At 42.8% G+C, this 17501-nt stretch overlaps 1 protein-coding gene across 3 annotated transcripts in view; it reads right to left on the bottom strand.

Annotated features, from left to right (window-relative positions):
• ADAMTS20 (ADAM metallopeptidase with thrombospondin type 1 motif 20) overlaps positions 1 to 17501 on the bottom strand; it is a 1386529-nt gene that overhangs the window by 40514 nt on the left and 1328514 nt on the right. The gene's annotated exons all lie outside the window — the stretch shown is intronic.

The raw sequence follows: 17501 nt of genomic DNA, 5'->3' as shown, positions 1-17501 counted from the left end.
GCATGTACTCCATCATGTATCAAAGATGATCTCAGTCCATCTCACAGCACTTCTGAATAAAATGTGAATCTCCAGACGCTTCCCATCAGCTTGGAAGAAAGCATCCATGATGTCTTTCCTAAAAGTCACCCTTTTCTCCCTAGGAACCTGTTTGGACACCAGCGCCAAGATGCCAATTGGCTTTTGCGTGCTCTTCAAATTCTTAACAGAAGATAAATCCTGTCAGTCGTTTTTTAGAGATTAGCATTTAAAAAGGTGTTTGGGTGGCCAGAAAGGGGTTAACCATTAGAACAAGTTAATGATATCTAGACCAGAGGAGTCCAGATATTCTCAGAATGGTCAATTCAAAGGCGATTTGCCATTGCTGATTGGCTGGTCATAACATTAACAATATGTAATAATATGTGGCAGTTGTTACAGGACTCAGGAACATGGTCCATGCAGCCTGAAAATGACTTAGAAACATGGAAAGGGGCAGGGTGGGCACAATCTGCGACCCCCAGGGTCCTGTTGGGAAGTCCAAAGGGGCCCCCTTGATTTACAGGCCATAACATTCTCAACATGTTGAAGCAGCCAGAACATTGCAGCGAAAGACTGTTTTTGAGTGTCAAGAAAAGGAACACATATGAAGGGTGATAACAGGTGTGAGTCATAATATAATTATTTTGTTTCTGGGTGTTTTTGAAGCTAAGTTCTCATTACCATAGTTTACTATAACTTAACTTTAGCCTTTTTTTGTAATCATGTTCTAAGTTGAGCATAAGCCTCAATTCACTCGGGCAACCTGCACCATTGCCCCAGATAGTGGCCGAGCCCCAGCTGCACATTTTCTTCAGCAGAGCATAGGCAGAGTTGGACGTAGGCCCTGCACCCAACTACACTGTGGATGCCAAGTCCCCTGCTGCATACAGCTTTTGGACATGCGATTCAGCACCCATTTCCGGCTGCTCACAACCTTCAGCAGTGATGGGTTAGCCTTACACATAACTAATTACAGACAACAAACTCTAAATACACTCAGCCTACGGCCTGCACTATGGTTGCTAGCAGTAGGGTCTGGTCCATCACTACACCCTTGTAATTTTTTTTATGTCTTGTGCTACTGCGGTACTGGTACTTGCACCCCAGTTCGGTGTCACCGCAATGGGGACCATTGTACCAAGTGCTGGTACCACCGACCCGATATAGAATTTTTTTTTAACTTAACTTAAGGGAAGGGCAGTTTGAGACTCCCCCAACATAGTCCTGGGTTCAGGGTCTGTCCATCCAACCCCATTATGCGGACTTTGAAAAAGGTTTCTAGGACTTGCAATCCATCAGGCAATTACATCATTCTGGATCGCAGTACCAGTAAGGTAGTACCTAAGTGACTGATGGGAGAAAAAAGTCCCTTGGCCTTTTTTTTTTAAATCCTTGATACAGCAGGAATCTTGCCAGACCAATCATCAAGACACTACTTATTTTTTCTGAGGGTTAAGCCCTTCAGGCTCGACCAGAGACCCTCTTTAAACACTAATTTTATGAGCAGTACATGATGCTGGTGTAAGTTATAGTTAAATGGTGTCAGAAGGGGGATTATTAGTTGGGGTGGATGGTAGTCCACCTCAAGTAATAAGATGACTATTCTGGTTAGGTACAGTAAAGGGTTCTGTAATTTAAAACTGTGCTCAACACCAGGCAGCTCTGGCACACAGCAGACAGGCTTAACTTAAGAAAATGTCTGAAAAAGATTTAAGTCCCAACCGTGGTCAGTTGATCGTGATTGGCCAGTACCTAGGCGTGAGTTAAGGCTGACTGTGACACAGCATGGGTCGTATACAGAAACAAGGTTAGACTGGCTTACAAGTTGTACTTTTTGACTTAGTCTGCGAAAGGGAAGTCTATAGTCCTTGGCATGACAATGCCAGATAACCATCAGATGAGGTCCATTGAAGCCAATGACTTTTGGTGAGTAAGCTCAGAGCAGGAAAAATTCAAAATTGACACCCAAAGAAAGCCCTTCACCAGCAAGATATGTTTGGTGCCTTTACAAAATGAATGGATTTGCTACTGTGAAATCTTTGGACCAGTGGCAACATACGTTCATCAGACTGACTGGCATGTTTATCCCAGTTCTCTGTAGGTCTTAGGAGGCAAAATATTTCTCAGTCCTTATTAGTAGGAGCTCACTTTGACACAGCCAAGGGCCCAAGAACCTCAGGAACAGCACTTGAGGGTCAAGGCTCACTCCAGCAGAATCCACAAGCATGGTCCAAGGCAGCTACAGTTTGAACTGGTCAGCTGGGCTCTTCGGAAGAAGGGCTTCTAGCAGCTTGTTGTGTCCCTGAAGCTTAACAGGAAGTCAGACAAATGACCTTGGGAGTCAACTTCTTTGTCCTGGGTACAAGTGGGAGCAGCACCAGCAATTCTTGTTTTCTCACAGTTCTCAACAGCCAGTTGTAGTCCTTCCTCTGTCTTCCAAAGCTCGAGTTGTGTGCTGAAGAGGGTGTCCAGAGTTGCTGCATTTATGCCTGGCACTAGCCTATCGATGGGGTGACTACTGGCCCCCTCACTATCCAAAAGGGAAAACATTTCCAATGGTTACCCTACCTACTTTTCAGCAGTTCCTGTGCACCCTATTGCACATAATCCCACAGTATCACCCACTACCTAAAATCACGGCGGTACAACCTTTCTTTCCCTGTGCAGAGCACTTGTTCTCATCCCAGAGGAGTGGCCAAGCAAATGAGGACACTTCAAACCAGTTTAAGGGGTAGCTCCTCTCCCACTGCGATTTGTGCCTCCCTGACTAGGTGGACAAAAGTTGTCCCTGCTTAGGTGTCAGCTAATATGTGCCTGTGACAGGGAAGGCCTGTTTGCCGTTAAGTTCCAGATCACAGTCCAGTTGGTCATCCTGTCAGAAGAACACAGCACCTCTCTATAGCCCAAGTCCTTTGCTTCAGCTCTGGAAGCAAACTCACACCTCATCACAAGGCATTTCAGCTACTGGGTGACAATTTAAAGCTCGTGAAAATGGGTTCCTCAAGGCTTTAGGCAGGGAATAGGTAACTTTCTAAAAGTATCTTTTCTAAATTATTTATTTAAAAATAAACAAGAATGAACTGTGTAGCACTTAGCAGCAAACAGCACTATTATACAAACTATTGTATCATACAATGCTTTCCTATGGAACATCCAACCCTACTGTAGTGAAAATAGCTTTTCACGACACTACAAAGACATGTTTAATATCACAACAAAATATGTTTAATATTAAACATTTACATATTCTACTTTTAAATACTATGCACCTTGCCTTATAGCTATTAAGGCCTACTTAGGGGTGACGCATTAATATTTAAAAGGAGGGTTTAGGCCTGTTGAAAGTGGTTATTTTAATGGGTCGAATTTGCAGTTTTAAAACAGCCCAGACATGTTAGAGTGGTAGGTCTGCAGTCATATTTATAATGTCACTGTGGTGAGTGGCACATTGGATGCTGCTGATGACTAGTTACATTTAACTTACAGGTGCTAGGTACACTTTGTACCATATACTAGGAACTGATAAATATGGTAAATAAGCCAATCAGGACTACAGCCAATTTTGACATGTTTTAGGTACTCACCTTCTCCCCTTACATGTTTTTTTAATTTATTTTCAGCATGCAGGAACCATAACCCTTAGTCCTGTAATGGAGGTTAAAATATGTTGTTCATGTAGTGGCCAGCCAATCATGATTGACTAGTTACCTTTAAAGTTGCCGGTCAGAGCATACCTGGACACTAACAGTCCAGATATACCAATTGTTTTTAACTCCTTCATGACCTCCTGAGCACCTTTTGAAAGAGTATTTCTCAAAAAGAGCTCAATGGATTTACACAACATTCCATTAAGCCACTTTTTCTGCATTTATGCCTGAAGTTTTCTGTGGGAATTAACACTGGAAATCAATGTTTTGGGAGCCCCTCTTTTTCTTGGCCCCAATTTGATGGATCACCACAAAACTTTCCAAGAAGGAGGTGATATAGATGAACATTCTTTGTAAAGTTTTAGGCAGGTTTGTCAAACGATGCTAAAGTTATTAGCAGAATAAAAAATCCTCTTCTTAGGCAACACTAACCTAACTAAAACTACAAATTTACGACCATCAGTGTGAGATATATATATATATATATATATATATATATATATATATATATATATATATATATATATATATATATATATATATATATAAATGCTGAATGCCATGTGCACACTCTTGGTTCTGATGACGAGGAGAGCAATTCAGTTAATGGGCACTCAGCCCTACACACAACAATATATTGGCTATTCACCATAAACATGGGGCCCCACCTGGACTAACATGGGTGGATTAAAACATTCATAAACAAGGACTAAACACATGAGTTTCTCTCTAACATTCTCTAAATCGCCGTCATTACCAGTAAATGTGCACTGTTAAGTTTAGATAAAGTTTTGTGTATTTACATCAAAAAACTATCAAAAAACTACTAAACCCATAATGCACCTGTACAAATCAATATGTATATAATGAGAAATTGAGAAAGGACCAAGCAATACACTACCGTGATCAGGAACTACGGTTCGAAACGCGTAGGGAAGCTTGTCACGAACTGAATAAACAACTTTAAACCATCAAGAGGTGTGCCGCGCTCCTTTCTCTTTGAGCAGTCATATATATATATATATATATATATATATACATATATATACATATATATATATATATATATATATATGCAAAAACAGTCCCCAAGTACAAGGAGCCTCCGACCCTTCAAGGCGGCCTCTTAAAACAACGAGCATGAGGCAGCCCGTCCATCGTCATCGTCCAGACAAGAAACACGAAGAGGCCCTTTTCTGGAAACAGAGCTTTAATCACAGTGGTTTGGAGCAGCAAACTGGTTACATCCCTTACGCGTTTCGGCAACAGCCTTGATCACAGGTAGGAACCAAATTAAAAAGCAAAGTGCATTGTGTCCGCTCTTTTATATTGAAAGGTCACATGACCAGCAGTTAGAGATACAAGTCCCATAATGCTCTGTACTGCTGCATAATCACATGGAATCACAGTGGATCTTGTTCTTAATTGATGTTACATAAAGTTTTTCTTTTTGTACCTGCATTAACGTTGTGGCAGTATATTCTTGGTCATGCGATCTTTTGATCGTAAGGATTTTGTGCATTTTCGATCTCCCACTGAGATTAGGCTCGTACTCCAGAGTGGTCAGAGTAGGATATCACCCCACTCCGACGCCTTTCCAGCAACAGGCACTGTGTTTCGCTAGTTAGCATTCTCCCCAATGGGCTAGTGCCTGCGAGTGGGTCATGCTCCTGATTAGTAAACGCAAAAACAGTCCCCAAGTACAAGGAGCCTCCGGCCCTTCAAGGCGGCCTCTTAAAACAACGAGCATGAGGCAGCCCGTCCATCGTCATCGTCCAGACAAGAAACACGAAGAGGCCCTTTTCTGGAAACAGAGCTTTAATCACAGTGGTTTGGAGCAGCAAACTGGTTACATCCCTTACGCGTTTCGGCAACAGCCTTGATCACAGGTAGGAACCAAATTAAAAAGCAAAGTGCATTGTGTCCGCTCTTTTATATTGAAAGGTCACATGACCAGCAGTTAGAAATACAAGTCCCATAATGCTCTGTACTGCTGCATAATCACATGGAATCACAGTGGATCTTGTTCTTAATTGATGTTACATAAAGTTTTTCTTTTTGTACCTGCATTAACGTTGTGGCAGTATATTCTTGGTCATGCGATCTTTTGATCGTAAGGATTTTGTGCATTTTCGATCTCCCGCTGAGATTAGGCTCGTACTCCAGAGTGGTCAGAGTAGGATATCACCCCACTCCGACGCCTTTCCAGCAACAGGCACTGTGTTTCGCTAGTTAGCATTCTCCCCAATGGGCTAGTGCCTGCGAGTGGGTCATGCTCCTGATTAGTAAACGCAAAAACAGTCCCCAAGTACAAGGAGCCTCCGACCCTTCAAGGCGGCCTCTTAAAACAACGAGCATGAGGCAGCCCGTCCATCGTCATCGTCCAGACAAGAAACACGAAGAGGCCCTTTTCTGGAAACAGAGCTTTAATCACAGTGGTTTGGAGCAGCAAACTGGTTACATCCCTTATGCGTTTCGGCAACAGCCTTGATCACAGGTAGGAACCAAATTAAAAAGCAATTTAATTTGGTTCCTACCTGTGATCAAGGCTGATTAAAGCTCTGTCATCAGCAGTGCATTGCGGGCGCCCGGGTTATAGTTAGCTGAACTAACTACAACGGGGGAATTTCAATGGTTTTGTACGAGTGAAAAGTCCAGCTAACTATAACGCCCCTGCAACGCAGCGCAGTGGTGCTTACTGGAAGCACCTGGTGGGCTAGTTGGCCCCCAGGGTCCCTCAGGTTTGAAAGGGAATTATTTCCCCAACTTAAAACGCACCACAGGGAGTGTTTGCACACGTCACCTCAGGCCCCGTCCCCTCCCTTCACCACTGTGTAAACGCGCCCTGTGGCCGTTCTAAGTTGAGAGACTAAGTCCCCTTGAATCCTAAGGGTCCCTAGGGTCCAACTAGCCCACTAAGTACCTCCAGTAAGCGCCACAGAGTTGCGTTGCAGAGAGCTGTAAAAAGGGGCGTGGCCTCAGAACACCTGTCTGCAACGCAGCTCCCTGGCGCATACTGGAGATACCTGTTGGGCTAGTTGGCCCTCTGGGACCCTCAGTATTGAAGGGGAATTAATTCCCCAACTTACAACTCGCCAGGGGGCGCGTTTGCAGAGTGCTGTAAGGAGGGGGCGTGGCCTCCGGCACGATACAGGTCTTTTATTTATTTCATTTTTTTAAGAAGGTGGGCTGTGCGGCCCCCCTTCTTTTTATAATGTATTGGCCCTGGGGACCACATCCCCAGGGCCTGCCTTCTAATTTCTTTTTTTTTTATTTAGAAGGGGGCCACGTGGCCCCCCTCCAACTTACAACTGGCGAGTTGTAAGTTGGGGAATTAATTCCCCTTCAATACTGAGGGTCCCTGAGGGCCAACTAGCCCAACAGGTATCTCCAGTATGCGCCAGGGAGCTGCGTTGCAGACAGGTGTTCTGAGGCCATGCCCCTTTTTACACCTCTCTGCAATGCAGCTCTGTGGAGGTACCTAGTGGGCTAGTTTGATCCTAGGGACCCTTAGGATTCAAGGGGACTTAATCTCCCAACTTAAAACAGCCACAGGGCGTGTTTACACAGTGGGGAAGGGAGGGGACGGGCCTGAGTTAACGTGTGCAAACACGCCCTGTGGCGCGTTTTAAGTTGGGGAAATAATTCACCTTCAATCCTGAGAGACCCTGAGGGCCAACTAGCCCACCAGGTGCTTCCAGTAAGCGCCACTGTGCTGCGTTGCAGAGAGGTGCTCTAGGCCGTGCCGCTTTTTACATCTCTCTGCAACGCAGATCTGTGGCGCTTACTGGAGGTACCTAGTGGGCTAGTTAGAGCTTAGGGACCCTCAGGATTCAAGGGGACTTAATCTCCAAACTTAAAACGGCCACGGGGCGTGTTTACACAGTGGGGAATGGAGGGAATGGGGCCTGAGGTGATGTGTGCAAACACGCCCTGTGGCGCATTTTAAGAGGTAGTTTTAATCCCCCTGCCCTATTATATACTAGGGGCTTACAGAGGAGGTCATGCTAATCACAGGGGGACCCCAACGCATAGTGTTCCCTAGTGTATGTAGGTGTTTTCACTATATTCTAAGTGTCTTTTAACATAGCACTGGCTCTAGGACTGGTTAGTCAGACTCAGTTACCACCAGTATCCGTCTGAAAAAGTTGAGGGTACAGGATGATTTTGCAGCAAGGCGTCTTTCTGCTCTTTTGTTTGTTCTTTCTGCATGTTATCCTTCTTCCTGCACTGTTCTTCGTCTTTGAGGACTTCTGTTGCTTTTTTCTGCATTTCTTTTTTTTCTTTCTGTGCATTGTTTCTTCTTTCTTCACATGTCCTATCTCTGTAGGCATAGTTAGAAATTAGCATTTAAAAAACCTTTGAAATTCACTGAAAAAACCATAGGTTTCAGGCACGTTATAGTTAAGAATTAGCATTTAAAAATCTTAGAAATTCACTGAAAAAACCATAGGTTTCAGGAGCGTTATAGTTAACTGGACATTTCACTCATACAAAACCATTGAAATTCCCCCGTTATAGTTAGTTCATCAGTGATGTCATGAGTGATGTCATGAGTGATGTCACTGACCATGTCATGAGTGATGTAATATGTGACGTCATCAGCAATGCAGGCGCACGAGTTATAGTTAGCTGAACAAACTATAATGGGGGAATTGCAATGGTTTTGTATGAGTGAAAAGTCCAGCTAACTATAACGCCCCTGAAACCTATGTTTTTTTCAGTAGATAGTTATAGTTAGGACCGTGTTTCCATAGGAAATCCGCAACATTCTATTTGGAATAACTTTGGTGCCGGTTGACGAATCCTCGCAAAATTTTCAAAAAAGGTGGGGCGCTCCGCTCCGCTCTTACCCTGAAAGTCTCGGGGTGATTCGTCAAGCGGGGGCCGAGAAAAAAGGGGGGTCCCAAAACACATTTTCCCCATGCATTTTTCCATAGGGACCTTTAGTCCAAGGTACAGCCCGAACGGCTGAACAGAATTACTTGAAATTTGGCAGAGAGGTAGTCCTCATATATATATATATATATATATATATATATTCCACTCTGTGACTTAAGGATCTACAAGAGTGGCAATAATAAGTGAGACAGTTTTATAGTGCTTTATATGATTGCCATTAGGTGTTGTCAGTTGAAGACATTTACCGAGATGGATTGCTTTATTGGCATCCTTTTTTTCATGGTCTGATGTCAATGCTGAGTATATGACTATTGGGGACCTGCAAGGGTAACTGTGTTCCTGATGCTAGACCTTTTTTGCAGCTTTTTAAAACATTATCAGCTTTTAAAGGAGCAACAATTGCACATTTTGCAAAAATGAAAAGCAATTTAATGAAACATCAAGCTTTGCCATTTCCAGAATATTAAAATCATTACAATGCCTACATTTTTATAGCTACAATATTTTCTCCATGTACCGCTCTTTCATGTGATATATGTCTTGAGGAAACTGCAAGCTTGATCATTACTTTTATATGGGGCTCAAAAAGTGTCAGCGGGGTTACAAATTACTAGAACTACCCTTATCAGTGGGTGTGCTGGCCTTTTCCTAATATAGATTTTAATTCTAGCCAGCTATGGCTCAAAAATTAAAAAGCCTATGAACTCTAGCATGAATAAATGTCAGTTTACACATAAACATTCTTGTTATAATAGCCGTTACATTAGAGAAGAATCAGGACTGTTGCATCATAACATGCAGAATGGTCAGCTGAATTCAAATTCTGTGCATACGAATATCGCTGTGCTTGTTTTCCAAAGCATAGCTACATCGCAGTCATCTAAGCTAACTTAAAGTGACCAATAATAGTGAGTGAGTGGAGTCTCAAAATACGAGCTCACAAATAGCTTTGATAAGCACAGAGAAGTCAAAAGTGTGCATAGGCAACAAGCATTAGGAAAGCCAATCGGTCTGATTTTTGAGGGTGTGCGTTGTCCTCCTGCAGGTGGAGACCTAACCTACCCAGTTTCTTTAAGACGGTCACGCGAGGCTTAGAGTCCTGACATGCCTTTCTTCACATAACATATCACATATATAGTATAAAAGAAAATACGTAGTCCTGAAACAAACTGTTGGCCCACATCTGACTTTAAAGTCAAGGAAAATACTAGACTCTGCGAGTCTAACTGCTGCCCATTTCTCATTTTGAATTTGCTTTCTTTCACTCCGAAAATGGGGATTTGTAACCTCTTTAAGCTATGCCTATGTTACATGCTTCTTAGCATAAGGCGGAAAAAACGTTGTTGTTTCAAGAGAATACAATTGTACATTAAATTAAAGATGTATGCTTAAGCTGTAAACTAATGCCACGGTATCCCAAAATAAAAATGTTATTGCAAAAAACCCTTTTTATTGCGGGTATAGGCTACAAACATAAAAAGGAGAAAAAAACATTAATATGCTGTCACCTAATCAGTGCCATTTTATCGTGCAAAAAATGTATTAATTTAAAACCATTAGCAGATGCAGCTTTTTCAACGGTGATATTATTTAAACAGGCCATTTGGTTGAACCATGTATTATATTATTATTATTCGAGAATGAAGCAAGAATAAATCACCAACTAACCAGGTACTCAAATTACAGGCAGTTTTAAGGTACAATACCTCTTACTTTAAGACATTATTACTCGTGAAGGAAACAAGAATGAATATACAACTAACAAAACACTCCAATCGCAGACAAATATAGGGTTACAATGTCATTTAAATATTTTATAATATACTTTTTTAACAGGAATGAGGTCAAAATAAATAGCCAGTATTTAAAGTTAATATAAAATAGGGAAAATGTTGAAAACATACTTTAAATCAGGTTTGCAACTGAAAAAAGGGAACTAATATTAGGCGGTGTGGTCCATGTGTACAGGGCTTGTGCAGTCATTCAATGTAAAGGGAGCCAATTGGTAAAGTGGGCTGACTCATTGCCACATGTTGTATGCTGGTAAGGTGGAAACAAAATGTAAGTGATAATTTAACAAATCAATGGATGAAAACTGTTGAACAAAAGCCCCTTTTTGTATGTATATTATGTGTGGCTTTTTGGAAAAAACAATAATATGGTGAACCTGCTGATGGGGTATCATGGGACAGTCCTAAAACAACAAATGAAGAATACACTGTTACAATCAGTGGAATATTGGGCAGTTTGGATGGGCCTGGCAGAGGTTAGTGGGTAGATAATATTGATTTAACTAAGTATAACTAAATACCTATATAATGGAATTATACTTTAAGCTATTGTCCTATTGAGACTGTGCCTGTCCACTTCATTCTCTGCCTAGGATTATATTGTATTCCTCAGGTAATTTGGCTTCCTATTGTAATAGTGCATATTTTATTCATACAGCTATGTGGTACTTCCTGTCAATCCTGCTTTTGACGAGAATAAGAAGTCAACCTCTATTTGGCTGTGTCACAGTAAGTAAGACAGTCCCAAGTGACTTCTCAATACAACAATTTTACATATACATTATGTTAGAAATGAGGGTCTCTAGCTTGCACCCTGTCCAAGTAGGGACCCTTTCTTCTAGTCAGGGTAAGGGGATTACACAGCTAAAATAACGCCTGCTCACCCCATTGGTAGGTTGGCGCCAGCAGTCAGGCCTATCTAACAGGCAATGTGTAAAGCATTTGTACATAAAGCACACAGTAACACAGTGAAAACAATACAAATGGACACCACACCAGTTTAAAAACAGACATAACTCAAGATATCACTTTTAAGAGGTTTAAGCAATTCTGTCCATTGAACTCTATGGATGCGATCATTTCAGCACAAAGTACCTTTGGTGCGTCAAAATCCAAGGCGAAAAACAGCCGGAAAGGGAGGAACGTGTCAGAAAACACAGTGATGTGCCAGTTCTTAAGTCCCAGGAGAATGGAGGCGTCAGTTCTGCTGCACGCAGGGGAAGTGTTGTGTTGATTCCTTACTGTGAGGAGAAGCAATGCGCTGATTTCCGGAGGCCACTCTTTTCTGTGGAGCGATGCGTTGGAAACTTGGAGCACAGATGCAAAGCGTGGACATCCAAATGTGCTGGAGTCATTGTGGCAGCAGTGAAACAGGTGCTGTGTCGATTCTTTCAGCCGCGGACCAGTGATGCATCAATTCCTCACCGCACAGCAGGACCTGCGTCAGAGTCAGAGCATGGGTCTCGGACGTCAAGAACATGGTGCTCTGGACTTGGGCTGCAGCGGTTCTTCTGGTCGCGAACAGGCACTGAGTCAATTTTTCAGCCACCCCGTGGTGATGCGTTAGTTTTTCAACCGCACGGCAAGCTTGCAGTGGGAAAAACAGAGCTGGAAGGGCAATGCATGGGTTTTAAGTCTTTACAGCAGCCAAACCACCTCAAAGGGCCCAGAACTGGAAGTGGTACCACTTGGTAGGTCGGAACTCCCAGCAGAGGAATTCAGGGGGCTGCAGATGAATTCTTTGATGGCACTGAGACTTCTTAACAGGAGGCAAACACACAAAAGCCCTTGGAGAATCTTCTTAAGCAGGATACCAAAGCAAAGTCCAGTCTTTGTACTCTCCAAGACAGAAGCAGCAACTGCAGGCCAACCCAGCAAAGCAACACAGCGAAGGGGCAATACTCCTCCTGACTCTTGGCAGAGTCTCCTCTTGGTCCAGAAGTGCTCTAAAAGTCTGGGGTTATAAGTCCAATACTTATACCTCTTTTCTCCTTTGAAGTAGGAATATATCATAGCATAGTCTTTGTAGTGTACAGATCCTGCCCTGCCCCGTCTTGGCTCCAGATATGCTACAGGGGCTGGAGACAGCATTGGTTAAGGCAAGGCACAGCCCTATTCCTCCCACCACTCTAGCTCAGGAAGGCTCATCAGCCTGGTGAGGGGCCATCTGGACATGCACGGATCACCTCAGCTCCATTTCTGTGACTGTCTAGAGTAAATGCACAAACAGCTCAGCTGTCAGTCTAAACCAGATGCGGATTCCACATGCTGGCAGAGGCACTGGATGGTAAAGCAAGAAATGTAAAAACCACCTTCACTATAAGACGTATTTTAAAATTCTGTGCTCAGAGAGCCCAAACTCCAATCTTTTCCCAATTGAAAGCACCAATGATAACCTATGGGAGAGGTAGTCCTTGCAATAGTGGAAAATTTAATTGCCAGTGTTTCACTATTAGGACATGTAAAACACACCAGCACATGTCCTATCATTCACATACACTGCACCCTGCCCATGGGGGCACCTTGAACCTACCTTAGTGGTGCCTTTCATATTGTAAAAGAGGATGTTTGGGCCTGGCAAGTGGGTGCACTTGCCAGGTACCATTAAAGTTTAAAACTGCACTTGTACACAGCAATGGCAGGCCTGAGACATGGTTACAGGGCTACGTGGGTGGCACAAGCAGTGCCTGCGGCCCACTAGTAGCATTTGATATACAGGCCCTAGGCACACACAGTGCACTTTACTAGGGACTTAACAGTAAATAAGATATGCCAATCATGGATAACTAATTACCAGTACAATTTTGACAGAGAGTGTATGCACTTTAGCACTGATCAGCAGTGGTAAAGTGCCCAGAGTACTAGAGGCAACAAAAACAGGCTCGAAACAATGTAGGAAAAAGGCAAAATGTTTGGGGATAACCCTGCAAAAAGGGCCAGGTCCAACACATTGTCTGCCCAGTGTGTCTCTTAGCTGTCTTTTGGCATCAAAGATGCATCTTTAATTTGAAATTTTTAACAATCATTTCAGTTTGACAGTACTTTCAACAGTTTACTTTGATGCTTTGATTTTATTATGAACCCCAATATTGTTGTTTCACAAAAATCTACATTTAAAAAAAGATTCTTCTCCTCCTAATGTACCACATTATTTAAACAGTTTCAAGTGGTGTAAATATTTCAGATAATTACAGTGTTTCATGGGCATCTGATGTCCTGAACTGTCTCATGAACAGAGCACATTTTGGATATTATTTACATTTATCATTGCTGCCACTATAGAACATGTAAAGATGGTGCATTGCTAAAAAGAGGAAAGTAATAAGCTACATCCATGATGTAAAAAATGTAAAGGAGGTCAGGGCAAGGTGAATTTAAAAAGAGTCAGGGACAAGCATGTTGAACATTCTCACTAGTCAATGAAACAAACCCCACTTTTAGATATTGTGATGTTGCTGAAAAGGGCTGGGGAAGTCATAACACACAAGATATGTGCACTTTGTTGGCCATGTTAACATTTTATGATGAATTATGTTAGGAATTTGGTTTCTGGTTGGCAGGTGTAAGCACTCTGTCCAAGCAGGAACTACAATCTCAGTCAGGGTAAATCAGATATACACTAAAAGATAACCTGTGCTCACCCTCTGGTAGCTTGGCACAGAGCAATCAGGCTTATCTTAAGAGGCAATGTGTAAAGTATTTGTGCAACACACACATACAGTAACACAATGAAAACACCACAAAAAGACTCAACAGCAGGTTAGACAAATAGACAATAATGTTATAAATAATTCAAGACTACAATGACAAAAATCTAATATGTAAAAGTCGAGATGTGATATTGTAAAGAATAAAAGTGTTTCTACCACTGAGAAACAAAAAGTGCCAATGGGGGTTATCTGGTTGTGCTGGATTGGGGAAAAGTCAACCATTCAGGCTGACCGTAGACTGGGGGCAAGAGCCATGCAGGCCCGATTAACAGAGTACCTTGATCCTGGTCACAACAGCAAGATGCGGGGTGCAGACAAGCAATGTATTGTTCTCAAGGCTGCAGTCGAGGTAATGCATCGATTTTTGATGCCTCAGTTCTGATGCTTGTTCCCGGTCTAGGGAAGACATGGCTTGGCAGTACGGGCTGGACTGTTCCCATGCGGCACAGGGTCAAGACTGATTTGCATTTAGCTGTTTCTGAAGTGGGGTGGCGAAGTGAGCTAAAGAATGATGATGGATTCAACCCAGATCTGTGACTGGGAGTGAGTGTCTGAAAAGTTTCAGTACTCCGTCCATCATCTCCTGGTGCTTGCTTCGTTCGCTCTAAGTTGGCAGGGTATGCCCAGATGTAGGTCCCTTGCTCACTTTGACACTGGATTCAAGCTAGCCTGGCTGATGAGGGCTGCTAGCCTGAAACCGGTCCCAGGATGCTTGTTTCCGGTCCAGGGAAGACATGGCTTGGCAGTTCGGGCTGGACCGTTCCCATGAGGCACAGGGTCAAGACTGATTTGCATATTGCTGTGTCTGAAATGCGGTGTCGAACTGAGCTAAAGAATGATGATGGATTCAACTCAGATCTGTGACTGGAGGGTGAGTGTCTGAAAAGATTCAGCGCTCTGTCCATCATCTCCTGTTCGCTTTGTTCGCCCTAGGTTGGCAGGGTATGCCCAGATGGGGGTCCCTTGCTCACTTTGCCACTGGATTCAAGCTAGGCTGGATGATGAGGGCTGCTAGCCTGAAACTGGTACCAGGATTCTTGTTTCCGGTCCAGGGAAGACATGGCTTGGCAGTTCGGGCTGGACTGTTCCCATGAGGCACATGGTCAAGACTGATTTGCATATAGCTGTGTCTGAAATGGGGTGGCGAAGTGAGCTAAAGAATGCTGATGGATTCAACCCAGATCAGTGACTAGGGCTAGGTGTCTGAAAAGTTTCAGCGCTCCGTCCATCATCTCCTTGTGTTTGCTTTGTTTGCCCTAAGTTGGCAGGGTATGCCCAGACGTGGGTCCCTTGCTCACTTTGGCACTGGACTCAAGCTTGCCTTGCTGATGAGGGCTGCTAGCCCGAAACCAGTCCCAGGATGATTGTTTCTGTTCCAGGGAAGACATTGCTTGGCAGTTCGGGCTGGACTTTTCCCATGAGGCAAAGGGTCAGGACTAATTTGCATAGAGCTGTGTCTGAACTACGGTGGCAAAGTGAGCTAAAGACTGATGATGGATTTAACCCAGATCTGTGACTGGGGGGGAGTGTCTGAAAAGTTTCAGTGCTCCATCCATCATCTCCTTGTGTTTGCTTTGTTCGCCCCAAGTTGGCAGGGTATGCCCAGACGTGGGTATCTTGCTCACTTTGCCACTGGATTTAAGCTAGCCTGGCTGATGAGGGCTGCTAGCCCGAAACCGGTCCCAGGATGCTTGTTTACGGTCCAGGGAAGACATGGCTTGGCAGTTCAGGATGGACTGTTTCCATGAGGCACAGGGTCAAGACTGATTTGCATATAGCTGTGTTTGAACTGGGGTGGCGAAGTGAGCTAAAGAATGATGATGGATTCAACCCAGATCTGTAACTGGGGTGAGTGTCTGAAAAGTTTCAGAGCTCCATCCATCATCTCCTTCTGTTCACTTTCTAAAAGTGGCATTTCTAAAATAGTAATGTCAAATCAAACTTTACTAGTAATTATTATTAAGCTTGGAGTTTGGGCTGGTGAACCAATATGATGGATAAAACATATCATTATAGAGTTGCCATTTTGAAAACTGGTGGAAGGGTTGCTCTGAAAACTTATTTTGTGTCTCTATAAGACTACTTGACCCAAAAAACCTATGTTTTGACACCAAAATGGAGTATATAGGTCTCATGGTTCCTGAAATATTAAATCATCACTGCAACACATTTGCCATTTTTAAAAATGCCGTCCAGAAAAATTCGGCCCGTATCAGCAACGTCTACCCAACCTAAATTACTTCTCAAATGATCCAAAAACGCAAATCTAAAATGAAAATCTCCGGACAGCAATTTTTGTACGGGCCGGGATTATGGACATTGATGCAAAATGGCTTTAGTAAAGTATTACCTTCAAGGCTAAAGAAGGCTTCATGAAAGCCGCATGGCATGCGATTTTTAATGATGCAAGAAGTCCTTGGGAAGATATCTCCACAATGCCTTCACCACACTAAACCTCATCACAGGAAATTTAAAAGAGCCGTCCATGACACAATTCAACATAAAGTGCATCCTAAAAAAACAAGGAAACCAGTTGTCGAAAGACCTAGACTTGAATGAAATTAGGCATCTACTGAGTGTCTTGGGTCTCTGCAAATCAATCAAGGATGTTGCCTGTCAGCCATACTTGAAGGCTCCAATGGAGAGGCAAGCCCTACAAAATATTTTACTTAGAAGACTCCTGGCATTGCCAATATGGGAATTTAGAATTAATTTGAATTCAACAAAGCTAGGAAAACAGCAGTGCCAACTCTGCTTATGCTTCAGAATCAGTGAACCATCTATTATGCTGTTGCTCAGCATTTCTGCCTCAAAGGTGCACTTAATAAGGTTAATATTTTTGCAGTATGGACTGACAACCTGCAATGATACATCGACTAATGTTTATACGTGTGAGGTTCCAATGGAGCTAGCAAGAATCGCCAAATCTTTGTAAAAGCAGGAAGTTTACTAAGGGAGGACAGACTGTAATTCTCGAACTCGAAGTGAATCACCACCTTGGTTTATGGGCATATTAACTGAGTAAGGCAATTTGACTCCTTGAATTCACCCTATAAAATTATTGTGTTGGGAGAAAGCTCAGTGGCTCTTGGGGTACTCTATCTATCTTGAAGTAATGGCTGCCTCGAAAAAGTAGGCTCACTAACCACCGGTGTCTAGGTTGTAACGCAGCTAGTTATACATGGCAGCAGTTAACTATTTTGCCTTCATTTCAATATGTATTTTTATCCGTACTTGCAATTTGCTAAGTGGATTTATATGAACCTTTTGGATATGGGGGACTCAAGTAGTAATGTTTATAACGTACGTTGCATTTTCTTTCAAATTTGCATTAATTTCTGCACTTTTTCGCACACTTCTATTAATATGATTTATTAAGGTATAAAATATGAAAATGCTATTGCTTATATGTGTTTTAATGTGTGATGTTT

The sequence above is a fragment of the Triturus cristatus genome, chromosome 4_1 (assembly GCF_964204655.1).
Source record: "Triturus cristatus chromosome 4_1, aTriCri1.1, whole genome shotgun sequence".
Lineage (NCBI taxonomy): Eukaryota > Metazoa > Chordata > Amphibia > Caudata > Salamandridae > Triturus > Triturus cristatus.
The sequence above is the reverse complement of the archived record's forward strand: the minus strand, read 5'-3'. Positions and strand labels throughout refer to the sequence as shown.